At 46.7% G+C, this 21,045-nt stretch overlaps 1 protein-coding gene across 4 annotated transcripts in view; it reads left to right on the top strand.

The window, feature by feature from the left end:
• The window catches only part of RAB27A (RAB27A, member RAS oncogene family), a 95,525-nt gene that overhangs the window by 19,684 nt on the left and 54,796 nt on the right, over positions 1-21,045 (top strand). For 3 of the 4 annotated variants that reach the window (XM_008268980.4, XM_002717714.5, XM_008268978.4), the window contains exon 2: positions 2,436-2,554. The exons of the other annotated variant lie outside the window; for it this stretch is intronic. The gene's annotated coding sequence lies outside the window, so the exon portion shown is untranslated. The remainder of the gene's footprint in view (positions 1-2,435; positions 2,555-21,045) is intronic. 4 annotated transcript variants of the gene reach the window in all.

Here is a 21,045-nt window from a genome sequence, read left to right as displayed (position 1 = left end):
GACAGAGAGAGGGAGAGCATTTTTATCTGTTGGTTCACTCCCACATGCCTGCAACAGCCAGGTCTGGGACAGGCCAAAGCCAGGAGGAACTCCATCTGGGTCTCCTGCCTGAGTAGAAGGAGCCCAAGTACTTGGGCCATCTGCTGGTGCTTTCTCAGGAGCAGTAGTGGAAGCTGGATTGGAAGCCGAGCATCTGGGACTTGAAATGCCATGCTGACATTGCAAGTGGCAATTTAATTTGCTGTGCCACAACGTCAGTCCTCCACAGTTCTTGAGGTTGGTGGTGAGATTTTGGAGATTGGACATAATGTATCTTCTGTCATACCTGGAGCAGCCAAGATGAGAGAGGCAAGGGATAGATTGGTTAATTACATGCACAGTATTTTCCTCAGTGATTTGTATATGTTCAGTAAATGATTATGGGATGAATGAATGAAAGATAAACAAGGTATAATTCATGCTTTCAAGAGATTCATAAACCAATTGGATAGATGGAGAAATTAATTGGAATGGTGAGTGGTGCAGTGCTAAGATGCACCTTGGGCACTGGGTTCTAGTCCCGGTTGCTCCTCTTCCAGGCCAGCTCTCTGCTGTGGCCTGGGAGTGCAGTGGAGGATGGCCCAAGTGCTTGGGCCCTGCATCCACATGGGAGACCAGGAGGACATGCCTGGCTCCTGGCTTCGGATTGGCGCAGCGCTGGCCGTAGTGGCCATTTGGGGGATGAACCAACAGAAAGAAGACCTCTCTCTCTCTCTCACTGTCTTTAACTCTACCTGTAAAAAAAAAAAAAAAAAAAAAAAAAAAAGGATGCCCCTTGGGATGCCCTCATCCCACATTGGGGTGCCCAGGTTTGAGTCCTGGGTCTGTTCCTGTTCCAGTTCCCTGCTAAGGAACACCCTGGGAGTCGGCTGATGATGGTTCAAGTGCTTGGTTCCCTCCTGCCCTTGTTGGTGACGTGGCTTGAGTTCCCAGCTTCTGACTTCAGGCTGGCTTAGCCCTGGCTGTTGCCAGCATTTGGGGACTGAACTAGTAGTTGGGTGAACTCTTGTTTCTGCTTGTTGCTCAAGCAAAGTAAAATTAATAAATTTTTTAAAATAAATAAATTGGATAATGGTATAGCGATGACCAGTGTAGCAATTGTAAGCATGGAGAAAGGGCATCTAATTTCCCACTGCTAGCAGAAGGAGCCTCAGGGCTCAGACTCTTGGTCCACGGAGCTTGATGGGTTTAGAGCAGTAGCTCTTGTAGTTAAGTGTGTATCAGAATCACCTGGAAGGCTTGCTAAACTGCAGGCTCCTGTGCCCTATCTTCAGGATAATGGGCCCAAGAATCCGCAATTCTAGCAAGTTCTAGGTGGTGTTGATGATGCAAATCTTGATCACATTTGGAGAAGTACTGATTTAGAGAGCTGCAAATGTTTGTGCTGGTTGGAACCTAGTTGCTCATCAGCAGGAGGCAGGGAATTGTAAGTGGTATTGGAGACCGAAGCCTCAGGAGTAGGGAGTTCACTCTGGACATTGTGGGAAGCCATCAACAGGTTGTACCAAGGAGAGTGATTTGCCTTTCGGAAAGATGGACTTGGGTGCAGTATAGAGGATGGATCAGTGGTAGGACCAGGTTGAGGACAAGAAAATCAAGTAAGTACAGATGAGAGATAAGAAAAATTAGGAGTAAGGGTCAGAGGAGGAATGATTCTTAGGACGTGGGAGCCAACTGCAAGCAGAAGGGGAGGAGTCGCTGTGGACCAGAGATTTCTGGCAGGGTGTGTGTTGGGACTGCGTGATGCCTGACACAGGAAGAGAAGTGGATCTGAAGCAGGGTTGGGGAGAAGAACAAGGAGGGAATTGAGGGAAGCACGTGTTGTAGCTGAGATGCCAGCCAGGAATCTGGGTGGGCCCCCTCCCCTGTAGACAGCTTTATCTGCGGGTCTGGAGGCCAGGAGCGAGGTCTGGTAGTCTGGTAAGGAACCCAGCCCTCCCCTCCCTGCCCATCCATTTCATCTCCAGTATTGCTTGTTTGCATCAGGCACTGTGTTTGTAAAGGAACAATATTAATATAACTTTTAAGGGCTTCGAGAAGATGAGACTTTTTTAAGATGTTTTCTCAGGAAAACAAATGTTCTGCTTTGTTGACTCTGGTGGGGGGCGAATGAGAGTTGCAGTACTCATCTTCCCCCAGTGGAAGAGGCTGGTGGAGCCGCCCCAGGTCCACGGCCAGAGGAACAGACGTGAGTGAGCTTGAAAGGGGCAAGGTCACTTGACTGGTTTGCTGGGCCGTATGACCGGCAGCTGAGACTAATTAGCTGGATTGCGGGTTTTTACAGAGCTGCCTGCTTTTGAAAGTTGATGGAGCAAACTGTGTTTTCAAAAGACTCTTTTGAAAAACACTTATAAATAGGCCCTTCTGACTCTCAGATTTTTCTGTCTTGTTGTTAGACAAGAAGTAACCTTCCTCAAGAGGACATGTGGTTGGCGGTTGTCAACTGCTGAAGTGTCGGCAGGTCCGGTCTCTAAAGAATTGGAAAAACACAAAGGACATTTCTCCACCTGCCAAGGTACGGCTTCGTATTTATCTTTTTTCCTTCTTCCAGGGGTGTTGAGCTCTGCAGGTCCTTAAACTCTGTGTTGTTTAACACAAACGACCTTTGCAGGTATCATTAGGATTTTACCCGGAGATTTCCCAGGGTCTTTTCCTGCTTTTGGAATTAACTGGACAAGTGCATTGTCAGTGACCAGGGACTGGGTGTGAATAGTGACTGTACTTTTCTTTTCTTTTCGGTGCTTTATTAAGGAACTCGGGTTTTTATTCTCGGATAGGTTGAGCAAGAGAGTTGACTAAGGGATTAGTCTGAGTCTTTTCATCCTCTAAGGATTTTTATCCACAAAATAACAGCTTATTGGGATTTTGGTTTTGTCTTGTTGATAGCTTTAATGGGGGGAACTGAAGCATGTGTTTTGGGGTAGCTGTGTTTCTTCTGTGAATTGAATCTGCCTTCAGATGATTGTTTTGTTGGGTTTGAGAAGGGAGCTGTGGTACTAAGGAAAGGTCCACGTGTTTTGCAGCTGCACTGTGAAGTGTGCAGGTGCCGCAGAGCTGGGTGGGGAGGAGGATGGGGGGTGTCACCGTGTAGCTCTCCCTGTGTTCGGAGACCACATCAGTACTAGTTTGCTTGGGCTGCCACCAAGGAGCACCATAAACGGACTGCCTTCAGAACTGAGCGGCTCCAACGACAGAAATGTGTTGACTCAGAATCCTGGGGCCTGGAAGTCCAAGATGGAGGTGTTGGCAGATTGGGTTCCACAGGCCCCTCCTAGGCTTGGAGATGTCACCCTTTCTTTCTGCCTCTTCACATCATCTTCCCTCTATGTTTATCTGTGCCTGCATTTCCTCCTCTTTTTTTTAAAAAAGGTTTATTTTATTTGTTTGAAAGGCAAAATGACAGAAAGGGAGACTCTCTCTCTCTCTCTCTCTCTCTCTCTCTCACACACACACACACACACACACACACACAGATCTTCCATCTGTTGGTTCATTCTCCAATGGCTGCAGTTGCCAAAGCTGGGCCAGGCTGACGCCAGGAGCCAGGAACTCCATGGAGGTCTCCCGCGTGGGTGGTAAGGCTCCAAGCACTTGAGTGATTTCCTGCTGCCTTTCCATGTGCATTAACAGGGAGCTGGATCGGAAGCAGAGGAGCTGGGACTTGATACGGGATGCCAGCGATGAAGGAGATTACTTAACCTCTTGTACCAGAATGTTGACCTTCTACCTTTCCTTTTCCTTGATTTATTTTACTTTATGTTAAAGGATTTATTTACTTATTTGAAAGTCAGAGCTCCAGAGAGAGACACACACACAGAGGGAGAAGAGAGATCTTCCAACTGCTGGTTCAGACCAAAGCCAGGAGCCAGTAGCTTCTTCTTGGTCTCCCATGTGGGTGGCAGGGGCCCAAACACTCTGGCCATCTCCTGCTGCTTTTCTCAGGCAGTTACAGGGAGCTGGATGCAAGTGGAGCAGCTGGGACACACACTGATGCCTATGTGGGAGCTGGTGTTGCGGTGGTGGCTTTACCTGCTATGCCATGATGCCTGCCCCCTAACTGGATGCCTTCTATAGAGGTCCTGTCTCCAAACAAGTTTGCACTCAGAGACAATGGCAGTTAGCACTTACTGTGTGAGGTTTTGGGGGAACAATATTTCACCCCATAACAGATGTACTTGAAAGTTTTATAGATTGCCATTTTAAAGATTTGCCTCCAAGTGTATGCAACATACATTTGGTAAGCCGAGTGCTCAGACTGTGCCAGATGTTGAGTGTGTGAGGATGAATGGGCCCTGCCCACTAATCTGTGATTCAGTCAAATATGTGGCTGTGACTTTAATGTATGTGTGTCATTACAAATTGCTTTTGTTGAATTATAGCCATTCTCCTGATTGTGCGTCTCTGGGGGCACCATTAGATGGGCAGTCTTCTGTCCTGTGAGAGGCACCCCAAAGGGTTGCCTTGTCCTGACCGCACCCAGGCATAAATTAAGAGAGTAGAAGGACTTTATTGCTCATTTAGCCCAACCTTTTTTTAAAAAACATTTATTTGAAAGGCAGAGTTACAGAGACAAAGGGAGAGAGACAGACATAAAGACAAAGAGATCTTCTATCTGCTGGTTCACTCCCCCACATGGCTGCAATGGCTCGAGTTGGGCCAGGCTGGAGCTGGGAACCTTAAGTTTCACCCAGGTCTCCCATGTGGGTGCGGGGGCCCTAGCACTTGTAGCCCAACATTTTCATTTTGCAGGTGAGGGAGTCAACGCTTAGATGTGCTAAACTCATGTGGCTGATTAGTGTTGGAGCCAAGGCATCCTGCGGGTTGTCCTGACTTCACTCCAGTGTGCGGACCCATATATCATTCGCTTTTCTTTGCCATGAGCTCAGCCCAGGATCCCTTTGTCCGGAGTCATTGTGGGAAAGAGCCTGGATTCAAAGCTGACATATCGCGATTCCTGGGTGATGAGTGTCTGTAACAGAGTGTCTGGGGAGGACTGTTATCCTTGAGGGCATCTCAGGTGTTGAGCGTCCACGGTGGCTCGAGTATAGTTCTGAGGTGCTTACCCCCATCTCGGTCCCCTTCTCTGCCTCTGTCAGCTCTTAGACCTTGTCCCTTCCGGACCTGGTGCTCACTGACACTGCAGCCATTACGATCCAAATCATAGTTCTCCTGCTCTCCTGGGGCTGCAGCTGCCCCCGAGGCAGAAACTACACAGAAGGGGAGCGCACTGAGGAAACTGCTGGCCTCCAGGATGGCACCATGGCAACCAGGGCCTGCACACGTCAGCGGTCCGGGAGCCGCTGCCTCTCTCTGCTGCTGTCTCAGCTTTTGCCTTCTGCAGATCTGCGTGCTCGGAGAAGAAACGGCCGCCATTTCCCTCTTCCCCGTTCTGTTTGCTCTTCTTAAGATTAAAGCTGCCTGTGATCCCTGCCGCCCCCCCCCCCCCCCCAACCCTGCATCCTCCATCTGAACTTGGCTCGTTCGGAGCCAGAGCACGGGGCCCAGCACGCGTGGTAGCTGATGAGTCACATAACTAACGCACGTTAGAAGTAGAAGCTGATGATCTCAGGAGCCGTTCTGTGTTTGCCTGGTCTTTGCTAGGAGATGCATTTCTCTGTGTTGCTGCTGTGGCTGCAGGGTGACTGGGGGCCCTGCTGTCTTGGCAGAACGCAGGTGCTATGACAGAGGCTGGGGTGGCCGTGGAGAGCGGGTGATGGATGAGGCACAGGTGCCCCTTGAACGATGCGCTCGAATAGCTGCTGCCTCTCTGGAGGCAGGGGCCGCTTGGCTCCAACGTGGATATAAATCATCCCTCTAAGGGCTTTCTCTTGTCATCTTTATTTCATACACCATCAGGATCCTCTTTTTGCTGATGCAATATCAACAGGCTTCCTGTTGTTAGATTCATCACCCAGCAGATAGTGATTGGATCTCCTGTTTTCACAAGGAGGCAGTCCAGACCGCCGTTAGTGCACGCCAGGGTGCTGGGGCCACCCACCCAGCCGCGGGCTCTCTCTGCGTGGAAGCGCTGCTTCCCCGCATCCTTGGATTGGTCATGCTGGTCCTCACATCTTGATTTTCTCTTCACTGTAAATGTCCAGCTCGTCTCTCCCAAGGCCCTGGGAAATAAAACTATGTGGATCACTCTAAAATTCATTCCCATTTCTTTTGAAATCTAGCCTGTTTTGCAAATGCCAGTTAAACACAACTCCCTGGTTGTCCCTCAGACATGAGGGGTATTTAATTTGTTATGTCCTATAGAGTATAACAGTGTTTGAGAACATGCCTGAGTTCCCTCTCTCTTTTTTTTTTTTAAGATTTATTTATTTATTTGAAAGAAGTACAGAAACAGAGAGATAGAGAGATTCCATCCACTGGTTCATTCTCCATATGGCCTCAGTGACTAGAACTGGGCCAGGCTGAAGCCAGGAACCAAGAGCTTCTTTCAGGTCTTTATGTGGGTGGCGCGGTTCCAAACACTCGGGCCGTTCTCCATTATTTTTCCCAGGTGCATAAGCAGGGAGCTGGATCAGAAGTGGAGCAGCCAGGCCTTGAACCATCGCCCATGTGGGATGCTGGCATCGCAGGTAGTGGCTTTACTTGTTGTGCCACAATGCTGTGTTAAACCACAGTCTGTGGTGCTGTCATCCCATACAAGTGCCAGTTCAAGTCCTGGCTGCTCCACTTTCAACCCAGCTCTCTGCTGAGATGCCTGGGAAAGCAGTGGAGCATGACCTTGTCCTTGGCCCTGCCATCCATGTGGGACACCTGGATGGAGTTCTCAGCTCTCCTGGCTTCAGCCTGGCCCAACTCTGGCTGTTGTGGCCATTTGGAGAGTGAACCAATGGATGGAAGATCTCTTTCTCTGTCTTCCCCTTTCTCTGTCACTCTGCCTTTCAAACAAATAAAAGAAATCCTTAAAAAAAGAAAGAGGCCAGCGCCGCGGCTCACTAGGCTGATCCTCCGCCTTGCGGCGATGGCACACCGGGTTCTAGTCCCGGTCGGGGCGCTGGATTCTGTCCCGGTTGCCCCTCTTCCAGGCCAGCTCTCTGCTGTGGCCAGGGAGTGCAGTGGAGGATGGCCCAAGTGCTTGGGCCCTGCACCCCATGGGAGACCAGGAGAAGTACCTGGCTCCTGCCATTGGATCAGCGCGGTGCGCCAGCCGCGGCAGCCATTGGAGGGTGAACCAATGGCAAAGGAAGACCTTTATCTCTGTCTCTCTCTCTCACTGTCCACTCTGCCTGTCAAAAAAAAAAAAAAAAAAAAAAAAAAAAAAAAAAAAAAAAAAAAAAAGAGAGGGAGAGAGACAGAGACCAGAAAGAGATCCCATATCTCACTCCCCAAATGCCTACAACAGCCAAGCCTGGGCCAGGCTGAAGCCAGGAGCCCTGAACTCAATCCGTGTTTCCTTCTTCTGGATACCAAGTACCTGGGCCATCGTCCACTGCCTTCCCAGGCCACAGTAGAGAGCTGGATCAGAGGAAGAGCAGCCAGGACATGAACTGGTGCCCATATGGGATGCTGGCACCACAGGTGGAGGCTTAGCCTACTATGCCACAGTGCTGGCCCTAGTTTGCTAGGACTTTTATAAAAGCAAGCATTCCAGACATGTCAGGATATAGAGAAGGGTGAAGGGGCAGACCCTCCCTCCTTGAAGTATGCATCTTCATATAATTACGTTCAAAAATCTGACTCAGACTGTTTTCTTGGAGATTTAACCATTCCTTGCTTAGGGTAGCCTTTCCCCCTCTGAATAAAAACCAGGTTCAAGGGAGTAAACTGAGACCTTCTGCTTGCATTTGCCTAAACCCTACCTTCTAGGTTACAGATTCACTATCATGAACATTTCCATCTTCTCAATTGGATGTGTAGATTTTTTTATAAAGTTTTTTTTCTAGATTATTTATTTGGAAGGCAGAATTACAAAATAGGAGGAGGTACAGAGAGAGAGAGGAGTGGGGGAGGGAGAGGGAGAGACAGATCAAAATCTTCCATCTGCTGGTTAACTCCCCAACTGACCACAATAGCTGGGACTGCACCAGGTCAAAGCCAGGAGCCAGGAGCTTCATTTGGGTCTCCCATGTAAGTGCAAGGGCCCAAGCACTTAGGTCACCTTCTGTTGCTTTCCCAGGTGCACTAGCAGGGAGCTGGATTGGAAGTTGAGCATCTGGGACTTGAACCTGCTCTCATATAGGATGCTGACCTCACAGGCAGTGACTTAACTCACTACGTCACAACTCCAGCCCCTGACTTGAAAATTTAATGCAATCCCAGGCAAAATCCTCATCTGGGTTTTGAGAAACTTAGTTGGGAGTGTGAAGGGTCAGGGGAGTCCCAGTAGGATAGGGAACCCATCCTGCCAGATGCAAAGTTGGATTCTAAGGTTGACATCCTGATGACATTGTGGCATTTGTTCAGAGACAGTCAAAGTGACGGATGACAGAGAAACAGAGAGCCCTGAAACAAGTGTGCCCATACATGGCAAATCATTGGGAAAGGATCATTTAATTCAATAAGTGGTGCTATGATAATTGGGTATCCTTAAAGCAAAGATAATGGAATTGGGTTCCTCTAGACACCTTAAAAACATTCCCAGTGTAGTGTAGTAAAGGCTGAAATTTGAAAGTCAATATCTTTAGAAAGATAATATAGAAGAATATCTTTGTCACTGTAGGTAGAAAAGGATTTTTCAATGTGATATAAAGAGAACTGTTTATAAAATTTTGCTAAATTTGGGGCCGGTGCTGTGGCGTAGTGGGTAAAGCTGCTGCCTGCAGTGCCGGCATCCCATGTGGGTGCCTGTTCGAGTCCGGCTGCTCCACTTCCCATCCAACTCTCTGCTATGGCCTGGGAAAGCAGTAGAGGATGTCCCAGGTCCTTGGGCCCCTGCACCCACGTGGGAGATCCAGAAGAAGCTGCTGTCTTCAGATTGGCACAGCTCTGGCCATTACAGCCAACTGGGGAGTGAACCAGTGGATGGAAGACCTCTCTCTCTCTTTCTCTTTCTCTCTCTCTCTCTCTCCCACCCTCTCTCTCCCTCCCTCTCTTGGCTTCTCCTTCTCTCTGTGTGTAACTCTGACTTTCAAATAAATAAACAAATAAATAAATCTTTAAATTTTTTTTGATAAATTTGAATACTTTCAGATCCATTTGAAAATGTCAAAAGACAAAGCACAAACAGGAAGAAAAATATATATATTTTAAAGATTTATTTATTTATTTGAGGGGCAGAATTACAGACAGAGAGAGGAAGAGACACTCCCCAGTGGCTGCAATGCCTGCAGCTGAGCTGATCCGAAGCCACAAGCCAGGAGCTTCTTTGGGTCTCCCACCAGGGTGCTAGAAACATGCTTGTATACGATCTCTGACACACATACAAGTAACAGTTTCTCTAGGAAACTGCTTCCCAACGTTTTTCATAACATTTGCACGACTTGGTTATGACTTGTACCATCTTCTACTGCTTTTCCAGACTGTTAGTAGAGAGCTGGATCGCAAGTGCAGCAGCCAGGACTTGAATCAGCGCCTATATAGGATGCCGATGCTGCAGGCCTTAACTTACTAAGGCTTAACCTACTAAGCCACAGCCACTGCCCCAGGAAAAATATATTTGCAACATACATAACTGATGAAAGGTTAGCACCTGGACTCTATGAAGAAGTCCTGTACATCCAGAAAAAAATGGCAACCTAATAGAATAGTAGGCCAAGAACAGGGATACATTTCTGTAGAAAGAAAGTAAACAGCCAGCCAACTTAACGATGTTCAACTTAATTCACCATCAGAGAAGCCACAATTTAGGTAACAGTAACAAGTGCTCCATTTAGAGAAGGTTGACAAGAGACAGCAAATGTAGGGGAGTATGTGAACTTGGCAGCATGAAGCAATCATATTGAGCAACAGTTTGGTGTTAGCTTGTGTTACTGAACATGCATGTCCTTATGGCCCAGAAATTTCATTTACATTCATCTGAGAGCATAGTTCCCTCCCCCCCACCCCCACCCCTTTACATCCCTGCCTGGGCCCAGTGTGTACTGAATTGACTCAGGTATGTTGAGCTGTTGAATCCTTCATTCCTGAGGCTAGCTGGGCAGGGCCTGGCCTTACTCAAGCCTTTAGACTTGGTGTTGTCTTTGAGCAGGTGCATTTGCCTCAGTAAGTCATGCAAATGTTAGGAAAAAGGTTGGGAAGCAGTTTTTTAGAGAAATTCTTAATTGTATGTCAGAAATCATATACAAGCATGTTTATAGCATCATGCTTTTAAATAAGAACAAAAACTTATAAGATGTGGTTTACTTAAGCAAATTCTCTAAAATATCCACAGGGGGCCAGTGTTGTGGCATAGCGGGTAAAGCTGCCCACCTGCAGTGCCAGCATCCCATATGGGCACTGGTTTGAGTCCCCGCTGCTCCATTTCCCATCCAGCTTTCTGCTATGGCCTGAGAAAGCAGTAGAAGGTGGCCCAAGTCCTTGGGTCCCTGCACCCATGTGGGAGACCCAGAAGAAGCTCCTGGCATTAGATTGGCACAGCTCCAGCCAAGTGGCCACCTGTGGAGTGAACCAGTGAATGGAAGACCTCTCTTTCTGTCTTTGCCTCTCTGTAACTCTGCCTTTCAAATAAATAAAATAAGTCTTTTTTTTTTTAAAGAAAAATCCATAGACATTAAGTAATTAGAGAATTTTTTTGACTTCTCTTTTTTATTATTGGGGTAAAAGTAGTAACTTTTTTTAAAGACGCATTTATTTACTTGAGAGGTAGAATTATATACAGAGAGAGAAAGAGACAGAGAAGGAGGTCTTCCTCTGCTGGTTCACTCCCCAAATGTCTGCAATGGCCAGAAGTGGGCAGATCTGAAGCCAGGAGCCAGAAGCTTCTTCCAGGTCTCCCATGCGGGTGCAGGGGCCCAAGGACTTGGGCCATCTTCTACTGCTTTCCCAGGCCATAGCAGAGAGCTGGATAGGAAGTGGAGCAGCCGGGACTTGAACTGGTGCCCATATGGGTTGCCAGCACTGCAGAGGGCAGCTTCACCCGCTACTCCACAGCACCGGCCTCAGTAGTAACTCTGTCAAGGAGAGTGAGAGAGGAGGCTGGAGCAGAGTGGTGGTACTCCTGGGCAGTGTGTGGTTTTCATTAACACACACTTAGAGGGGTGGCATGTAGCAAGCCACAAGAACGGGCAAGGTGCATGCTTTGGATGGAAGGAAGTGCCCAAATGCAGGCTCCCAAGAGGAGAGAATGCTGTAGAGGCAGAGGCAGGTCCGGCCGGCCTCCCCAGTGCCTGCCTTTCCCTCGCTGCCAGGTGAAGTTCCTCACAGCAGAGGATTGAGGTCTGGGCAGAAGAGCAGGGAACGTCCTGTGTGGTTTAGTTTGGCTGAGAACGTGCAGTTCTGGTCCTTGGTCTTGTTCACATGAACGCTCGGTGTGTCCTCTCTTCTGGGGTTTGCACTGTCATGGCCTTCTTTTTTGGGCTAGTCTCTGTTGGCCACTCATTCCTCCTCTGTTCTAAGGACAGAAATACTTACATGTGGGCTTCAGGAATGGGAATTTTGAGAAAATATTTCTCTGGGGCTTTGTGGATCCCTGCCTTACGTCCTGCTCCAATCCGACCTCCTCCTCTTTCCTGTCCAAGAATCTGATGGTCTCCGTGAATACCTTATACCCACGCTGACTTCTTCTTCCACTTCAGATGTTCTCTTTTGTCCTGTTGATAATCCCATTTTGCTCTTCTGGCCACCAGGACTCCACTCTTCACAGTTCTCTTTGCCACTTCCCTTTTGACATAATAGGACGCAATATTTGTTCTGTTAATTTTAAATTAACGTCTCTTAGATCCCTTCCCTCTGTGTGGCTTCCCTCACTTGGGAGAGGCGATACAAGGGACAGCTATCACCATAACCTTATAGCCCTATTTATATTTCTGATGGCTAACCTGAACTTTGAACCTAGAATCATAGAACATAGAGTGTTTGTGTTCGGAAGAGACCATTGAATTCAAACCTTATTTTATATCTGAGCAAACAAGGCTTAGGGCGGGCTGGGTCAGACACAGATAGTGGCAGAGGAACTGGACACCCTGTGTCGTGAGTGTTCCTTTGAATTTAAAGCCAGTTTCATATTATTAGTGTATTTGTCTTATCTGTGTGTGTGCATGTATGTGTGTGTATATATATATATATATATATTTTTTTTTTTTTTTTAAGATTTAGAGACAGAGAGGTCTTCTATCTGCTGGTTCACTCCCCAAATGGCCGCAATGGCTGGAGCTGCACTGATCCGAAGCCAGGAGACAGGAGCTACCTCCAGGTCTCCTACGCGGGTGCAGGGGCCCAAGGACTTGGGCCATAGAACCGGCGCCCATATGGGATGCCGGCGCTTCAGGCCAGGGCATCAACCCACTGCACCACAGTGCCGGCCCCATGTCTTATATGTATATTACTATACACTTTGAGGGGAGCATTATATATTATTCACATTTTTAAAAGATTAATTTATTTAAGAGGTAGAGTTACAGAGAGAGGGAGAGACAGAGAGGTCTTCCATCTGCTAGTTTACGCCCCAAATGGCTACGATAGCCAGAGCTGAGCCAATTTGAAGCTGAGAGCCAGGAGCTTCTTCTAGGTCTCCCACGTGGGTGTGGGTGCGGGGGTGGGGGCGGGTATGGGTATGGGTACGGGTACGGGTGCAGGGGACCAAGCACTTGGGCCATTTTCTGCTGTTTTCCCGGGCCACCAGCAGAGAGCTGGATTGGAAGCGGAACAGCCAGGACTCGAACCGGAGTCCATATGGGATGCCGGTGCTGCAGGCAGAGGCTTAGCCCACTACGTCACAGCTTCAGCCCCTATTACGTTTGTATGCTTTGACATTACTAGCAGGGCTCTTCAGTACTTGCTAAATTGAAGTCATAACCTGACCTTGCAGCAAACTTGCTATCTTTCCTATTCCTCACCATCTGCCAACTTTTGTCTGACTTTGAACGTGCTCATCGGAGGTCCTGGTTCCTGATGCAAGGTCTTGGTCAAATTGCCTCCCCACCCCCGCCTCCTTTTTTCTCATCTCCCAGGGACTGCTTGTCTTGAAAAACCACCGTTTTATGTCTCCAGTCATTTACAGTTTATGAAATGTGTTCATGTAATGCACCCTTTAATCCTGCCAATGGCATTGCTAGATAAATGTTCCAGTATTCAGGAATTGGGCTGTGAGAGGCTACCTGATGTGCTGTAGGGCACGTAGCTAGGAAGTAAGTGGCGGGGTTCAGGTCTTCTGACCCCAAGCCTGTTGCACTGGTGGTCTCCTGTGCTGGGGTCTGCCGGGAGTACCAGAAGTTTGCTCCTTCATTGTCCTTTTGTCATCAGTGGGTCCATCGTGTTGCCTCTTCCTGATACCAGCTTCTTGAGAGGGTGGCTGGGTCAGATGTCTCTTTAATGCCTGTGTGTGGTTGCTAGACAAGGAGTGGACATATGGTAGTTTCTTATCAAGTGCAATTGAGTTGAATACAAATATAGCTTACTCTCCCGAAGAAAGTGTAGCCATCTATGGAGCTCCAAGATGTGTTTGAGTCATTCCTGAATGAAATCATCAGGCAGCAGAAGGAAGCAGAGGAAGGAAGAGGTTGTTGGACAGAGCTGGAGGGGCGACACAATTAGCGGCTGAGTGACAGCTGGCCTGTTGTCAGCCCAGTGGTGAGGGATAAAGGAGAGGCAATACCCAGGAGGATAGTTTTCAGGAAACAGGCAACTTTATTAAGGGGATGAGACCCACTCACCAGGTGGGGCGGGGGTATACTGGAGGGGCGTATGATCTGCTTAAGTCAAACCAGGTAAAACATTCATACATATTGATAGAAAATTGATTAAATGAATACAAGTGAATTCTCAGAATATAATACGGTTTCTAAGACAAGCTTGGGGCACAGCAGGTTGAAGCCCTGGCCTGCAGCACTGGCATCCCATAGGGGTGCTGGTTTGAATCCTGGCTGCTCCACTTCTGATCTAGTTCTCTGCTACGGCCTGGGAAAGCAGTAGAAGATGGCTCAAGTGCTTGGGCCCCTGCACCCACTTGGAAGACCTAGAAGAAGCTCCTGGCTCCTAGTTTTGGATCAGCTCAGCTCTGGCCATTGTAGTCATTTGCAGAGTAAACCAGCAGATGGAAGACCTCTCTTTCTGGCTCTACCTCTTTCTGTAACTCTGTCTTCAAATAAATCTTAAAGAAAAAAGAGAGAGACAAGCTTCCAGGGTGAGAATGAAGTGTGTAGAGGTACATTTGGCTTGGTTCATGATCATTTTATTAATGACTAGAGCCTTGAGAAAGGGAACTTAAGCACTTGGGAATATTTCCATAAAAACTTCCTTTCCCTTTTCTTCACCATGATCAATGCATCAGGACTGATCCCTAGTGGTTGGAGGTAAAGAGAAATACAAATAATTTCATGTGTCATCTGCGTTCACAAGTATGTTGTGATGACCAACACATCTGGTGCTGCCTCATTTCACAAACTTCTGTGCATTTTCCCTATGCATCAATGAGATGCTTTAGAAATTCCAGTTCTTTGACAATATAACTATGTTTCCAACTTTACCTAAAAGGGTCACAAAAATCCAGTAATAAGAGCAGGGGTAGGTGACACACTCACTTCCTACATTGGAGAACCTAGATTCAATTATTGGCTCTGACTCCAGCAGCAGAAGATGACCCGAGTGCTTGGGTCCCTGTCACCAATGTAGGTGACCAAGATGGAGCTCAGGTATCTTGGCTATTGTGGCTATTTGTGGAGTGAACAAACAGAGGGAAGACCTCTCACACTTCAAATAGATAAATACATATTTATTTACTTATTTACTTTTAGAAAAGAAAGATTAGTTTCCTGCCATCAACGTGGGAGGCATGGATTGAGTGCTCAGCTTTTGACTCCAATTCCGGGCCTGCTGCAGCCTCCTCCTGGTCTCCCATGTGGGTGCAGGGCCCAAGGACCTGGGCCATCCTCCACTGCCTTCCCGGGCCACAGCAGAGAGCTGGACTGGAAGAAGAGCAACTGGGACTAGAACTGGCACCTGTATGGGATGCTGGCGCTTCAGGCAGAAGATTAACCTAGTGCGCCACTGCGCTGGGCCCTTGATTAGTTTTTAAAAGATTTATTTATTTATTTGAGAGGAAGAGTTAGAGAGAGAGAGAGGAAGTGACACATACACAGAGAGAGAGGTCTTAAACCTGCTGGTTCACTCCCCAACTGTCTCCAATCACCAGGGCTGGGCTGATCTGAAGCCAGGAGCCAGGAGCTTCTTCCAGGTCTCCCATGTGGGTGCAGGGGCCCAAACACTTGGGCCATCTTCCACTGCTTTCTCAGGCCATAGCAGAGAGCTGGATCAGAAGTGGAGCAGCCAGGTCTTGAACCAGCACCCATATGGGATGCCAGCACTGCAGGCGGTGGCTTTACCCACTATGCCAGGCAGAGAGGAAGAGTTTGGGTACAAAGTCAAAGGCAAATGAGATGATTCAGAGCCTGGTTCAATGTGGAGCTTTGGATAGTGGCTTTCTAACTGTGTACCGTGGAGGCCTTGTTAGGTCCTTGCTGCTGGGTGCATGGCTGAAACAGTCAGAGGTGGATCAGGTTGAAGCCAAGAGTTTTATCCAAGTCTCCCATGTGGGTGTCAGGGGCTCAAGCACTTGGACTATTTTACACTGCTTTTCCCAGGCTATTAGCAGCAAGCTGGGTTGCAAGTGGAGCAGCTGAGGCACAAACCCGTGCCCATATGGATGCTGGCATCGCAGGCGGTAGCTTTACCAGCTACACTACAATGTAAGCCCCTAATCTGTATTGTATATTGGGGTTCCATGTAAGATTCTAATTGAAGACACAGTTTTATTGCTAAACAAAATTTGTAACCAACTGGATCCGAGAAGTTTTCTGAGGCAATGAGAGGTTTGCTGTAATGACATAGTGTAGATTTCCTGAGATCCTATACAGGAGTGTCCAGCTGGTCGTGAAGTCTCTGGTCTGTTATGGACAAGGAGAAACCCAAACTCAGAAAAGCTGTGTCCTATTTATAGAGGTCAGACAGGAAGTTCCTCAAACACAAAATTATCTCTACAGTGATCAGTAATCTATAAAAAGTAAGTATTTTGATGCAACATTCTATGTTCATTCCTTATTGCTTAGCTGACTGTTGTAAAAGTAAGAAAGCAAACATACGTTGAACACATGTGCCTGAGCCTTGTCTGTCATTCATGGTGTCTCAGGTGTGCTTTCTGAAATAATCTTTGAGGAGTGAAGATGAAAATCCACTCTGCTTAAGAAAAAAAGAGAAAAGCTAGTGCTAATTATGTCCTTCTTGATTAACTTATGTAAGAATTTGAGATAAAGTGTGGGCACTAAAGGCAGAAGCAAATAACTTAGGCAAGGAAGGTAAGTGAACAATTTGGAGGTCTCCAAGTTGGGTGCATAATATTTGACTATATGCTTTTCTACTCCAGTTAAAAAAAAAATAACAAGAGAGGGAAAAAGCAAATTTGAATAAAAGCTTACAGAGCTCTTTAACTACCTGGATAGATGCCAGGCATCCCAAGGACACAAGTTAAAACCACAAACTTGATGCCTCTGGATAAGGACCACGGTGCTGCTTCTTCCCTGCGGCTTCAGATTGTTCTCTTTAAGACCTTACCATTGTGTGTCCAAACTTCCAATCCCTACACCATTAGTATATTGTCTAAAAGTAAATATGATCCAGCTTTTTTTTTTTTTTTTAAAGATTTATTTATATATTTGAAAGTCAGAGTTACACAGAGAGAGGAGAGGCAGAGAGAGTTCTTCCATCCATTGGTTCACTCCCCAGTTGGCTGCAACGGCCGGAGCTGAGCTGATCCGAAGCCAGGAGCCAGGAGCTTCTTCCAGTTCTCCCACGTGGGTGCAGGGACCCAAGGACTTGGGCCATCTTCCACTGTTTGCCCAGGCCACAGCAAAGAGCTGGATCAGAAGTGGAGCAGCCAGGACTTGAACCGGCGCCCATATGGGATGCTGGCACTGCAGGCCAGGGAGTTAACCTGCTGCGCCACAGCGCCAGCCCCAATGATCCAGCTTTTTAACACATTTTTTTAGAAATATCAATAAGGATATATCAGATTGAAAACCACAAATAACTGATTTGAACCAGCATGTGTCATTTTGCATCCAATAAACAGGATAAGATCATTTTCACATAGCTACTTTTATGTGAAGCCTCTATAAAACTTAGAAAGTTTCCCCCAATTTTATGTATGGCATATTTACTGATTATAATGCAATAAAGTTAGAAATTAGAAGCAGCAAGAACAAAAAAGTCAACTGTGATCTGACAGGATGATTTAGAAATTGTGTGACTGCTAGTACTTTGTTGTGCCACAGTCCATTTGCATAAGTAAACTCAGGGCACAGCCCATTCTGTAAACAGCTGCTGATAGAAATGCAAACAGTCTAAGACCTTGCATGAAGAATAGGTGGAGCATGGAAGGTCTTCTTAAAAAGCAGTAAGTGTATCTGATCAGATCTTGTCCATAAGGGGAGTTTTGTTTCTTTCCTTTCCTTTTAGTTCAACTTGTTAAGGAATCTGATATTTAGGGAACAGTTAGGCACAGGTAGTGAATTTATCAGTGGAGAGAGGACCAGAAAGATCTAGAGCTAGCTGTCTGCAGCTCACTGACGCCTAGCAAGAGGTGAGGAGTCCTAGCATCACTGTTTTAGTGGTGTCAAAGTATCAGGAAGTGGTTTGATTTTCTGAGGCTATTTCACTGCTTTTAAAAGAATGAAGTTGGGGCCAGCTTTGTTGTGAGGCTATGGGGGTATCTGATGCATCCTAGGAGCATAGCCTCAGTTGGATATGTGGGGAGGGAGCCTTCACTGATCACAGTCTTGTATGTATGCAGTGACAACAGAACTCACCGAAGCACAGTTAGGGGAATGCTTATTGTACACTGTAAAAATCACTTGTCAGAAAAAACAACATCTTAACACGTGGGTGCTTGGGTCTAGAGAGACAGGGTGGTGGTATATATTCTGGACACAATGTTTCTTAGCTGTAGATATATAGAGAGCACTTGTGTTCTTATTTTTTAAATAGTTAATGATAAAGTAACACCCTTTCCCCCCTCTTTACTGCCAGTTAGGGGATGTTTGCCTGTTTTTATTGTTTGTCATCCTGAGAGGTCTTGCTGCTTCTAATTCATGATTTTTCTTGGAATGAAAGAAGTGTCCCGGCTCCTTCATGAACTGAAGGCTTTGCTTCTTGCTTTGGAGTGTTTGCCTGACAGAGTGACACTTATGTGTTGTGGCACACACACAGCTGTAGGCAAGTGGGATGCAAGGAAAGTGCTGTGTTGGTTAAGGACCTCAACACACAAGTTCTACTGTGTTCTGGGAGCACTGATCCTGGTAGAATTCCCCCACTCCGTTTCTACCTGACATGTAGAGCTGTCTTTAAAAACATTTTTTTTTTTTTTAAGAAGAGAGAGAGAGAAAGGCAGATCTTCCACTCATTGGGTCACTCCCCAGATGACTGCAACAGTCAGGGCTAGGCCAGCCAGGAACTCAATCCAGATCTCTGAAGTGGGTGGCAGGGACCAAATACTTAAGCCATCACCTGCTGCCTCCGAGGGTGCATTAGCAGGAAGCTATTTTGGAAGTGGATCAAGGACTCCAACCTGGGCACTCCGATATTGGATGTGGGTGTCCCTAGTGGTGACTTAACTTTGGTACCAAATGCCTGCCCCACTACGTACTATATACAGATGGTGATGTCCTATTATTGGAATTTGAGAGACCCTGGCTCCAAGGTCTGTGTTTCACTTCTTCTGTGTGCTCACAGAAAGCAGCCACTGAGTAGGAGTAAACTTTATAGATTTGTGCTTTTATGGAATTCTTGGTGATCGTCCAGCTTCATAGTGTCTCTAAGAGGTATGTTTGTCAGGGGTTGGACATTCCAGTGCAGTGAAATATGGCTGTGTCCATCATGGGGCTGCTTTCACATTATTTGCAATATTACTCAGCAAATCAAACAGCCACTCCCATTTCCCCTGTATTGCCTATACTTTATAAACAACATATTCCATTGTGTCCCATTTTTCCTGTTACCCTGTATCTATAACATAAGAAGTGCTTGTCATAAACTTGAAGTGCTCTCACACACAGTGTTTTGGTGAATTCATTTTGCATAAAGTGCTGTGAACACTCAAATTCTAATCATAACAAAGGGCTTGGGCAACAAATAATGTCTTTTGAGTAAATGAATCAATGATCCCCATAAATTAAACAATGACAGCCTAAGTCAGTAACTCATTTGAGCCATTGGCAGTGGTCATTCAGGGCATGTTCTGCCCACGAGAATCATTCTAGTGTGGCCCTCTTTCCTAACCTAGAGTAGCTTGTTCTGTTTGATTATTGGGCTGCTAGTCACTCACTGAGGTGATGGCACTCTCAGAAATAGTAGATTGACTTCTATATATTTTGTTAAAGATTTGTTTATTTGAAAGTCAGAAACCGAGAGACAGGGAGAGAAAGAGCTTCCATCCACTGGTTCACACCCCAAATGGCTACAATAGCCAGGGCTGGGCCAGGCCAAAGCCAGGAGCCAGGAGCCAGGAGCTTCATCCAGGTCTCCCATGTGGGCACAAGGGCCCAAGCACCTGGGCCATCCTTGGATGCTTTTGCAGACACATTATCAGGGAGCTGGATCAGAAGTGGAGCAGCCGAGATTTGAACCTGCGCCCATATGGGAGGCTGGCATTGCAGATGGTGGTTTAACCTGTTGCACCACAGCACTGTCTCCTTGACTTCTATATCAAGATGACTTATTTTGTCTTCATTCTGATCTTTCCTTTTCATACTAATAAAAAAATTTTGCAAATGCCTGAAGGAAGGTCTCACAAATGGGGACATGTTTGGATGTCCTAGTAGCATTTGGAAATGTATGTTTAATTCAACGACTTAAAAATAATTAAATTCTTTTCCCTGAAGATCTTGGTATATTGGAATATCACCTTCTGCTAGAGATTTTTTTCACTTTGTTTAAATGGGGAAAATGAAATATTCTGTAGCCAGTACATTGATGTAATAAATATTTTTAAAATTTTTATGGCTTTTTTTAAACAAAGATTAATTTATTTTACTTGAAAGTCAGAGTTACACACAGAGAGAAGGAGAGGCAAAGAGAGAGAGAGAGAGAGGTCTTCCACCCGCTGGTTCACTACCCAGATGGCCGCAGTGGCTGGAGCTGCGCTGTTCTGAAGCCAGGAGCCAGGAGCTTCTTCTGGGTCTCCCACGTGGGTGCAGGGGCCCAAGCACTTGGGCCATCTTCTACTGCTTTCCCAGGCCATAGCAGAGAGCTGGATCAAAAGTGGAGCAACCGAGACTTGAACTGGCGCCCATATGGGATGCCGGCTCTGCAGGCAACAGTTTAACCTGCTACGCCACAGTGCCAGCCCCTGATGTAATAAATATTATATTAAATGATTTACAGATTTAGCTCCTGTCAGATTTTAGGCATAAACATGTGCAACCTCACTGTACAGGACAGGTCTACAAGGTACTATATTGGTAGGAATGCATTTCTGACTCACAGGTGAATAATACAATTATAATCTTACATTTTGAATTCAGATAAAATTCAGTTCATCTTTCAGTAAGGAGACAAGGAAGAGATGTATTCCAGTTTCCTTCTGCATTTCAAAGCTGCTAGGTTTCCAGTTACTTCTCTCAGCCCGAGAGACAGACTCGTTGTTTAGGATTTCATCTTTTTCGCTCCTGACCTGCGAGGTGAGCAGAGACGAGGAACTGTGCACAGGGGAGCATAGGCTGTCTCGCCTCGTGGAAAAGAGGGTCCCTGCTCCTATCGGTAACCACTCTGGTTTTGTAGTGAAAGTAGCTGTGCTTGGCTTCTGGATTTAGGAATTGTGGTGGTCTGGGAGAGCTGCAGCCAGGGCTCATGGGTGAACACACTGGCCCTAGTTGTGTCTTGGCACATTCTTTTATTTTTTATTATTTT

Source organism: Oryctolagus cuniculus, chromosome 12 (assembly GCF_964237555.1).
Source record: "Oryctolagus cuniculus chromosome 12, mOryCun1.1, whole genome shotgun sequence".
NCBI classification, from domain to species: domain Eukaryota; kingdom Metazoa; phylum Chordata; class Mammalia; order Lagomorpha; family Leporidae; genus Oryctolagus; species Oryctolagus cuniculus.
Note: the sequence above shows the minus strand (reverse complement) of the source record. Positions and strands in the feature narration are given on the sequence as shown.